General features: G+C 35.7%; 1 pseudogene; it reads left to right on the forward strand.

Annotated features, from left to right (window-relative positions):
• The window catches only part of LOC131036147 ((+)-neomenthol dehydrogenase-like), a 33,995-nt pseudogene extending 22,752 nt beyond the window's left edge, over window positions 1-11,243 (forward strand).
• Window positions 11,244-12,146: the final 903 nt, after the last annotated feature.

Consider the following 12,146-nt stretch of genomic DNA (forward strand, 5'->3'; position numbering starts at 1 on the left):
CTTCGGTAACCTTCTGGCTAATAGTGCTTCAAACTCTTTTTGCTTTCTGATTTCCTCATACAGTTTGTATACTTCCTCCATGTTCTTGTGAAATCTTCCACTTGCTCCACTATGATCTCCTTCAGAGTACTTATACTTTCTTTCATTGTAATCATTGGATTCATCAAGATGAAAAGAACTAAATGCAGATTCAACTTTATTTACCGATGACCCACTGTTATCAAAATTACTTAACTCAAATGCATGTAGCTTACCAATAGTAGCCTCTAAAGAAACTAGCATATTAGGTACAGACCTTAATTCATTGATTGCAGAGACTCAGATTGCATAATCTGGTAGAAGGGTTCTTAACAACTTACTTGTTATATCCTTTTCTTCAATAGTTCCACCTGCTCCTTTGATTTGATTGACAATCTCCTTTAGTCTTGTACTATACTGGGTTATGTTCTCACCTTCATTCATCCTCATAGATTCAATTTGTCCTCTTAGACTATCCACTTATGCTCTTTGAACATGTTCATCTCCTCCATACATAGATATGAGCTTGTCCCACATTGCCTTTGCATCATTGCAGCCTTCTAGATCATTAAACTCTGAATCGGTCAATGCAAATGTTATTTTAATCATTGCTTGGATATGTTCTTGCTTTTCCTTTATCTCTTCCATTGTTAATGGATAGGTGCGCGGTGTGATGAAATCATTCTTCAGACTCCTGATAGGTACAGCTTCATCCTTTTCTCCCATGTAGAGAAACTTGACTTGTTCAGCTTCGATGCATCCCTCTTATACATCTTTAGATCTTTTCCTCAAGTACCTTTAAACTTTTTCTTCTAGAGTCCAAAGATCTGATACCAATTGATAGTTCTGATACTTAAAGATAAGTACAGATGCCAAGCTAATAAGATGAAAGGGGGGGGTGAATCATACAAACTTAATCTTCCATAAAAACAACAGATTCAACCTCAGTAACATATACTTCAGTAATATAACCAAAACTGCTAAACATGCAAACTCAAAAGCATATAAACATCATAACACTCATAACACTAGATTTAATGTGGAAACCCAAATACGGAAAAACCACTGTGGGATTTCGAACACACTAAGAAATATACTCTTCTAGATTATGCTCGGTTAAAAGCAAATCCTGTTAAAGATTACAAACACATTGCTAGATGTGACCCGGTTAAGGGATTTCCCTTAGATCTGTTAGGATCTTCACCTTGTTAGAAGTGACCTTGTTAAAAGATTTCAAACACTCAATCAAAATGTCACCTTGCTAGAGGGTTTTGCAAATAAGACTGTTAAGTCCACTCGGTTAAGATATTTTATGTCACTTCACAAAATAACAGTAATAAAAATTGATCTGCAACTTCACATCTAAAATGCTAAAGTAGATACTTATTTTCTCAATACAATTTAACTTATCTTGTCCATCTGTTGGGCTCTATACTATGTTTATTCAAACAGGTCTTCAAGCTTCTATGCTTGGTAATCACTATGTAGCATCCATGTTCATACACTTGCCCACATACATTGTTTATCAACAGTTCCTTATTTATAAACAATAGCTAATCGCTTAATCTCCTTGATCACATTTCCCATGATCAATCATAGCCATCAGATCTTCAAACTTTGACCAGGTTCAATGTATCCTTTGATCTAAAAACATTTTACCCTGCCTTGGAACTTGCATACATTTCTTGGAACTTGTGCTAGGGTATTGCGGTTCAATCTGAGCTGTAGATCTTCCTGTCGATTTTCCTTTGCCATAGATTCTTTAACAAACTTCATTTACAACATACCAATCATTTAATCATAGCCAGCTCATCAGCTTCCTTCATTAAATAATGCATGTAATCATTTAATGCATTTTGTTATTACTCGGTTGCAACTCGGTAAATACTAAACTTCACTCGGTAGACATTCTACCTTCATTAACCGATAGCGATAACCTTAGGGTTTACCGACTAGGTTCCTTAGGGTTTACCGACTAGGTTCTTTGCTCGGTAACATAGTATAGTATTAACCTTACAATCAATAACATATGTATGATATCAAAACAATCTAAACATCGTGATCTCATCATTGTCTAACTCAGTAATAGTTGCCCATTGAATAACTTATTCCTCCCCTTATTCATCATATTCTTTTTGTGTCTTTTACCGACATCTTTATACTCATCAAATCATACTTCTCAAGATATGGAAACATCATACTGAATTAGAAAATCAATTTCTTGACATCAATGACAAAATAATAATATTAAGACAGTAAAACATCCTTAATCAGTTATATCCATAATCATCAACAACCTTCTCAATATCCTTATTGAAATGCCAACAATCTCTCCTTGTCTATTATAATGCCAAATGCCAACACTTTCTTTACCCCTAAGATGGTGAGCACTGCAAATCTAACAAAACAACTTATTTCATCACGAGCTCGCAACTAGAAACTTAACTTGACTTAAACCCTTGTGATCCCGTGTCAACAAGACACTTAACCATTGTCACATGCTCGCAACACTTTTTGACTTAAGACTTACAAACCCACGAGCATGCGATGACCACAAAATCAGACCAAAACTTACCTATCACCAAATCACAACTTAAAATGCTAAACAACTTCAAAACCTACGAGAAAGCGATGAAACTAACTAAGATGTGATACCAACCACATCGCATGATTGCAAATTAAAATGACTTAACCGCGGACACCTCGCGACCTTGCGATAACATAAAATCACACCCAGTCGCAACCTCACAACATAAAATGGTATTTGGGCACCGTCACTTCTCTCAAGTCTCATTAATTGCCATTTTCCACACTTGCATGCTAGCTAGTGTGGCATTAATGCAATTATACAAATGTCAAAATCTCAGCTCGATAATGCAATTTATGGTATTTGGGCATCGTCACTTCTCTCAAGTCTCATTAATATTAACTGCCACACTTGCATGAACTAGCAGTAGCTACTATGGCATTTGATTGGTGATTGCCATTCAAAACTTTTACAGAACCCGGTAAACAAGTCCACGTGTCAATCCCCATCTTTAATCGCACACTCACAACCGGTTATAACAATTTGGAAAGGAATCGGCGAGTTAGCGACAATGCTACCAAATCCTCTTAATTGCAAGTTGCAACCCCTTTTACAAATCCTCAAAGAATTTTGCGAGTGAGCGACAGTCGTTGATCTTCATCAAACCCTTCAGTCACAACCTCGCAACAACATTTGTAATTTTCTTTCTTTACCTGCGAGCTAGCGACCACTGCAAATCTAACAAAATAACTTATTTCATCACAAGCTCACAACTAGAAACTTAACTTGACTTAAACCCTTGCGATCCTGTGACAACAAGGCAGTTTACCGCCATCGCATGCTCACAACACTTTTTGACTTAAGACTTACGAACCCGCGAGCATGCGATGAACACAAAATCAGACCAAAACTTACCTGTCACCAGATCACAACTTAAAATGCTAAACAACTTCAAAACCTGCGAGCAAGCGACGAAGCCAACTAAGTTGCGATACCAACCACATCGCATGATTAAAAATTAAAATGACTTAACCACAAACACCTCGCGACCTTGCGACAACATAAAATCACACTAGTCGCAACCTCGCAATGTAAAATGGTCAAGTGCAAAACATCTTGCGAGCTAGCGACAACTAAAATCTCCCAGTACTCGCAAGCTCACGACTTAAACTAACTTGATGATTAAGGACCTACGAGCTAGCGATAACCATAAAATCTTAAAACTTTTTATCTCTTGACCACAGTGACCCAGCAAGTACCAACAAAAATTGATGTTTTATGTTAATTTACCATCATAAATAGGCACGAGCAGTGGCACACAGACCATTAATGACTTAGTACTTACTCACTAACTCTCACGACTATAATGCATGGCATCAAACCAATGCGAGACCTCATGACCAAAGCAATTTTATTAACAATCTCCAGCTCGCTAACATAAAATTGCTAACACTCAAAAAACTAGAGACCTCGCGATTTAAACCCAAACCAACACTCACTAAGTCGCCACTTAAATTGTTAAACATGAAATTTATCTGCGAGTAGGAGATGAAATATTAAGTATGTATGACCAACCGTTTGACCACACTTGACGTTGACATGGACAAATAAAGAGAGGGCAACTCAGATTTTCAACACACAACAACTTCAGTTTACTAGCCAACTAAGACAAAAAAACAAACACAAAACCCTAATCACCATGAACATCATGTTAAGTATTTAATATAGAACAATAGAAAGGTTATAGCAGTAATAGTTATGCAATATAAATAATTTTATGGATCTTGTGACACAAATTGTTGCATTTCATGTTCAACATAATGTGGAACCAAATACCAATTTACTAATAATTCAATTGTTTACTAATAATTCAAATTCACAATTAAAAATATGAAATAAGTATCCGTTCTGATTGACAAATTCAAGGAATACAATATCAAAAATCATCAATGACAACTATAGTATTCTAATTTTTCAAATTGAAATTGTAATATGACTCAAGAACTGTAGTATAATTATAAATACCTATAAACTGACTGCTAATTCACTTTAGTGACTCACTCTGAGGCTTCTATATCCCAAATGGACTCAAGATCCAGAAACTAACTAGTACTAATAGGTTCATCCTCATTCTGAGTCGGGTATTCAAAAATGTCTTTGTCTTTATGCTGACTCTGAGTCTGTGATCCATCATATTCATTTGTCTCAGCACTAGCACTAGCAGTAGCACCACCAACATTTAAAGTGTTGCACACCCTCGTCTTTCACGCATGGAATTCTAGATTGACAATGCCCTATCATATGGAAAATCTCTAACATTATACTAGGTTACAAACAACCTCAAGCAAGTTTCAAAATTCTTGTCTAATTTATTTTTTATCTTTGATTTCAAAAGCCCTAATGCACTGAAAACTCTCTCATCTTCCACCGACCCCAATATCATTGTTTGACATAAGTCAACAAGTTTCAAATATTCTGGTATTGCAATACGTAATGTTTCACTTTGATCTATCTTTTTCCAAAGCCTTGTGATTGATCCAGGTTCAAATGGATTCTCCAAGTTAACCAACTGTTGTTTCATAACTAATGCAAACTATTTACATTATTTTCTAAGATGATCTGAATTTAAAATTCCTTCTATTGGTTGTCCATTGCAATATGCATCTTTTGCAAATTTCAATATCAATTCCTCTAGTTTTTTATGATACATCTTTGCGTCATTTGGATTATCTCCAATTGAATGCCAAAATTGAGGATACACACAACCCATGGCTTCAAGTATTTCTTCTCAAGGGAATCTTTCACGAATCTCAGTTGAAAGTTCATATGCAATAGACTTCAAATTATCACTAACAGATTTAACAATCCTGTCAAAATCTTCCTTTTTAACTGGTAGTGTTGTGCCTCACTTGTCCATCTTAGACTGGTGCATTGGTATCTGAAATCCTTTTACAAAGACACATAACTCATTTTTTTGTATTGAAATGTAAAAAAATTTCAGCATGATTCAAATCTGTAATTATCTGCCACCTAAAAAATTTTGGGCTTCGCCTTGTTAGATCTGAATATAGACCATCCAGGCTCAAGCATGTCATTTTACATAGAGTGCTATACTCATTGATATACATAGTTCTATCTTGGGCTTTCTTAACAAGTTTGTTCATTGAATCCAGCATGGGGAGAAGACTAGCTAAAGTTAATAGAGTCTCTATATCACTTAACTTATGTAAGAGATCAGGAGCTTTGTCTACTGTGAGGCATTGCTCATACATTAGTCCGATCAAGGATTGATATTCTGTTAGACCTCATTCTGCTGGTCCATGCAAGGAGATCCATCTGGTCTCAACATCCCTGAGAAGCGTGTTTCCTCCTATTACTCCCTCAACAAAAATCTGAAATTCTACAAAATGTTTAAGACTTTGGCAGAAGTATGAGTGGAGCTCGTGGACCAGATCTTCAACTTTTGACATTGTAGGGAAATTGCTTAAAATTCTATATTCTAAATTCATTCGATGGGCCATATAGTGAATTCCAACCATGTATGGTGCAATACTAGTTTGTAATCTTGTGCAAAGACCGGTCCTTTGACCTTGCATTGTTGTAGCTCCATCAGCTCCAACACACACCAACTTCTTAGCAATTGTCAAGTCATCCATACCAACAATTTCATTCAAAGCTTTCTTAACTTCCAAATATAATTTTTTTTGCTATTGAATTGCCCCTCATTTTACGAACACAGAGTAGATGAGCTCGATGGACGTGTTCTTTAACGGTATACACATGCATACAAACCCAAGAAGTGTTATCTACCATAGTAACTTCATCTATGGATAATGAAATGAAATTTGACTCTTTTACACTCTCTTGTAAATTTTGCTTTTCCACCTCAGTGAGACAATTTGCCATTTCTATCCAGCGTTTATTGACCAATGTGACATAGGATAGTGAGGAATATTCAAAAAAGATAATAAACTACTAAATTTTGGGAAATATTTCATAGGACGCCCTCTCGACATAATATGAAAAACAACACTCATCTTAACAGTCTTTGCTAGGTTTGCATCTTTCGGTACATGTTCAAGCCCAGCCTTCATTGTATTTCCAAATCCACTATTACCAATCAGTGTCATTTTGTGGTTAAGCTCTTCATATTCCATGGCATACTTAACATGAAGACATTCTTCCTTTGATTTTCATCTTACTACTCATGTTTCCTTTCCGTCTATGATCTATTTTTTATAAACCTTACCAATATGCTTTTCTATGGTGTCAAGCTTTAGCTGCATCTTCTTCTCTCTTTTAGTTTTCTAGCTACAAATCTTACACCTGCATTCTATTGGTTGTTCATCATTATTTGGGACAGGGTTCAATGAATGGGTACTTTTCTACCCAATCAATCTTAAAACTCCTTGTCATCTCCCACTCTCGCCCCAATTTTACTTTCCATTTTCTTTTCTTCCTACCAACATCATCTTCAGTACTAGCATTTGCATCCAAGTGAATTATCTCATTGTTTGTATCCCTTACAACATCTTCTACCATGTCGGTATTGTCATCCTCATTTGATGCATTTAACTCAATGACAATCCCACCTTGTTGTAGTGGTGAGCTACTATGAATGGCTTTTGCAACTGCAGAAGTTGATGGACTAGAAACTTTGCCAATTCCCAAGAAAGACTTTATGGTACTATCTTTAAGTTTAGGTTTTGGGCATTTTGATGGCCTCTCAATCCTTTTAGTTTCACCATCCTAAGGAGTCTTACCCTTGTATGACATCCCAATCTCTTCACCACCCTGAGGAGTCTCAATTTCACCCTTGTGTGACATCTCAATCCCTTCACCACCCTAAGGAGTCTCACCCAAGTCTAACTATGACATCTTGAGTCTTGACCTCTCACTATGAATTAAAAGTTAAAATTAATACTATCAAGTATGAAGAAATGATTACTCACCTTTATGCCTTCTCAATTCTCTGAATCGGGAATCAGGAATGCCTGGGCTTGTGTTGCAGGATTGTAACTCTGGCCCTCTGCCCCACCCTACAATGTGAATGAACTTCAACTTTCCAACTCAATTTGCGGAATGTGAATCAAGACTCGAGAGCTCCCAATTTACTAATCAGACATGAATAGATTGTAAGAAAGAGTGTATTTATAGCAATCCATGATTGTATTTTTGGCAAATTGCGCGGGGCCCGGGCGTCGCATTTTCCAATAAACATTTAATTTAATTGCTTTTTTGGCGAATTGTGTGGGCATGCAATGAACATTAAATTTAAGTGGGGCGAAATGGGTCCTCGAATGCTTATAATGTTTTAATTGATATTGGCAAATTTGGCCGACGCGTGCAATGAACATTTAATTTACCATTGGTGAATTAGCTCCTGGGTACGTGGTCGTTTTACTACTGCTGGCGAATAATGGAGGTGATCTAATAACCATGTCTGATTGATTCCAGGCAAATATTACGGGCATGCACATCGACAGTGTGTGGTCAATGGTGAAGCCAGGCTCTACAGTGTGTCGTTAACCCCAAAATTCTGAGCGATTTGACCACGATGTTGCCCAAGACTATTCACGTGAAATTCACCAATTGGCAAAGATTTGCCACTAAAAAACTCTCTGGAGATGATATTTCGAATCAAGGCCAAGAACTTTCCTTGCTCTATAAGGTGAGAACCTTCTACATTGTTTAGTAGAGTAGAGTAATATGAAACTATTTCTCTCTTAATCTCTTCAGGATCTTCTATAGTTTGGTTCTGATTCAAATCCAGTTTTCAAATCCTATTCTTTCTCCTACGGATCTTTGTCATATTATGGAAGAACTTAGTATTCTTGTCACCCATCCAGAGCCAATTTTCTCTAGACTTCTGCTTCTACAAAATTTCCTCTTTAGATAGGATATCCTCATAATCCATGAGTAGACTCTTTTCTTGTTGAAAGGAGTCTTGATCCATGCCCTTAGAAATAATTTTAGCATTTAGAACAACCAATCTCTCTTCTAAAGTTTTTTGGAGGAAAAAATGTTTATAAAATGTTGATAATTCCATTGCAACAACTTTTGTTTTACATATTTTAACTTTGAAATGAAACAATAAAGTTTGTATCCTTCAAATGTTTCTTCTTTCCACCAGTCTTCTATCAAAGTTATAAAATTTGGATCTTTCATCCACATGTTCTCAAATCTAAAAGGAGATTTGGAGGTGTCAAGAACACCTTCAAGGGAAAGAATAATGGGGAAATGGTCAGATCCTGAATAGGCTAAAACTAAACACTCAAAGAAGAAGGGAAAAGATCTGAGATCCCCCAACCAAAAAAATCTTTCAATTTTCTCTGAGATATTACTAAAACCTTTTCTCATATTTGTCCATGTAAAGGAATCCCCTAAATCAATATCTAATAACCCATTCCTATATATCCAACAATTAAAATCTTGTTGAGATCTTCCTAACCTAATAATGCCACCCCTTTTGTTTGATGCATACCTGATAGCATTGAAATCACCTCCTATAATAAGCTATTGATCCGAAAGTTGGGATATGATCCCATCAAGGGATAGCCAGAGGAGCTGCCTATTTTGAGGAGATCTTGGTCCATAAGTGTTGATGATAAAAAAGGAAGAATTTGTTTGAAGCTGAGTGATATTTACTAGCATCCAATTTATGTTAGAAGCAACACCTTCCACATGAACTTGAGGAGGCTTCCAGATTATCATTAGACTCCCAGAAGCCCCTTCTGAAGAAACTATTGATTCAAAAGATGCTTGAAAGAGGGAGCTGATTCCCAAACCAAAGGAAACAACTTGCTGGCAATCTAAATTATTTTCTTGAAGGAGGGTAACATCTACGCTGACCAAAAGAATCCTTCTCTTGATTACCCTCTATTTGTTAGGGACATTGAGACCCCTAAAATTCCAAGAAATTATTTTCATTATTGTTCAGGAAGGGAGTTTCCCTTCCCTACTTTCCAAAGGTCTGTGATTTTGGATTGGTTCTTTGCTGCCCCTTCTTGAGTTCTTACTTCAATCAAAGATCGGCAGCCCTTCTTGGGAGGGGAGGATCCGAAATCAGGTTTCCCCTTTCCTTCTAAGAACTGGTTCAGACCCAATTTCCTTTTCTCCTTGATTTTTGAATGCATTATAGCTAAGGGTGTGTCGAGGAACGAATCCAAATACTCATCATATATCATATAATCCTGAAGAAGTCCCTAAGTCTTTTGATCCAGGGGAATATATACACTACTTCTATTGTATATATTTACTCTTGGGTATATTTACTTTTGGGTAATTCTATTTTTAATTTAAACAATATATACACTACTTCTATTGTACAATTTATGGGATTTCTTTTTCCCTACACTTATGAACTTCCAATAACTTTCATGGTTGACCTTAACCTTAAACTTTAATATCAGATGGTGGATATAGGATATTGTAGCAATGGTGACAGGAATAGGGGCATTGGATATGAAATTGTTCACAGATCGCTAGCAAATGGTATTCATGTAATTTCAACAGATCCAGATTTACAAATGGGAAGGGCTTCTCTCAAAATTCTCCACAATGTTGGCTTTGATAATGCCATCTTTTATCAACTGGATGTGAAGGATGATAGGGGAATCCATGTGTTTGCCAAATGGATGAAGCAATAATATGGAAAACTTGATATTCTGGTACACATTATTCTCTTATATTTCATTTATTTCTCCATTCAATTTGGAGCTCTTTTGAATATTTTTCATTGAAAACATGGGTTAATAATGCAGAAATAATGGGAATTTCAATAGATTATGGCATCTTAAAGGCCAACCAAGCAGATCCAAAACTGATATTCGTAAGGTTATTTCTCTTTGTACATTGATTGGTGAATTTAGATTTTTACATACTGTATTATCCTCAGGTTTTTGTTGTATATTATGGAAGTCTCAAAAAATAGTGGAAGGTATTTGTGAGAACTATGAAATGGAAAAGCAATGCATTGACATTAACTATTATGGCACTAAACGAATGGTCAAAGTGCTTCTTCCTCTTATGAAGAATGCTAATGATGGTGGAGGTCGAATTGTGAATGTTTCTTCTCGTGTTGGAGTCCTAGAGGTGAGCAAACTTTACCTCCACAAACCATTATAAATAAATTCTTAAATTCTACCTCAACAAACCCACCATCATAAATACTTTTGAATCTATCTGTGCTATATGATATTTTGATTCTGGGAGTTCAAATATCTACTTCTGGAAAGATAATTTACATTGTGAAGTCAGTGATTGTGACATTAGTAATTATACACTACATGTTTGAATTTTGTACAGTTTCTCCATAATGAAGCTTTGAGGCAACAATTGAATGACCTGGACAATTTGAACGAAGTTAAAATAGATACAATTCTTGAAATTTTCTTGAAAGATTTTCAAGAGGGATTATTGAAGAGCAATGGGTGGTCCGTTCAATTTTCAGCATAGGATGCTTCCAAGGCTGATGTGAGTGCTTACACATGAGTAATTGCACATCAAAATCCAAACATGTATGTGAACTATGTGCATCCAGGATATGTGAGGAGAAATGAATTTCAATACAGGACATCTATCATATGATGATGGTGCAGAGGGCCCTATCATGCTAGCCCTTCTTCCTTCTAGTTCACCTTCTGGCCAACATTACAACAAAATGGAAATAGATAGATTTTATTTCTTAGAAAAATAAGGTTAAACTTTTCATTATAAACTAAATGCCATCTAATATGTGGTACTCTTATACACTGACAATTCAAATTTTGTATCTTTGTGAGTGCTACCAGGCTGCAAAAACACCAAGTTAAATTGTATGTCGTATTCAATTTGATGAAGTATAATTTTTTTAGAATGAATATGAATCGTTTCATGTGGAATTGTAAATCTACACCAAATGATCAAACTAAGGACTTTGTCATTGTTTTTTTTCTTCATAATTTTACAATCAATGAGTGTTTGCAATTCCTCATAATCAATATAAGATTATTTTGTTTCATAAGCCAATTTTGTGGACTCAAGCTGGACAAATATAATCTTCTTTTCCTCTGTATCTCAACTACTTGATCTGTCGCATTTACTTCTCCCTCCTTCCATCTTCTTCCATACACTTCGATGCTTCTAGATGGTTTTTTTTTGGTGCACTCCCTAGAAGACTCTCATGTAGATGTAGGCAGTTTTTAAAAGGGAATTAATGTAATACTCTATTTTTAAGAATGAAGCATGAACACTCTATCTTTGAAAGGAATACTCTCTTTTTTCAAAATATGGCATATGGCATGTGTTAATTTCTATAACCTAGCAACCGATTAATTGCTCAACAAATATCACAGAAAATAAACTATTTGATTTTTAACAATTAATACTCTGGATTATTTAACTAAATGAACAACGGAAGCAAATTCAAAATAAACAAAAACACATAAACACATATAAAACGGATATACCTAGGAAACCCCAATGCGGGGAAATACTTGTAAATGTTGAATTTTATATTCAACTTCAAGAGCACTTTCCTTCAAGAATCTCATCCTAGTTGCTACAACAATCTTACATATATAGCCTTTTTTATGAAACATCAATTAAGAAAGAGAATAGA

Source organism: Cryptomeria japonica, chromosome 10, assembly GCF_030272615.1.
Source record: "Cryptomeria japonica chromosome 10, Sugi_1.0, whole genome shotgun sequence".
NCBI lineage: Eukaryota > Viridiplantae > Streptophyta > Pinopsida > Cupressales > Cupressaceae > Cryptomeria > Cryptomeria japonica.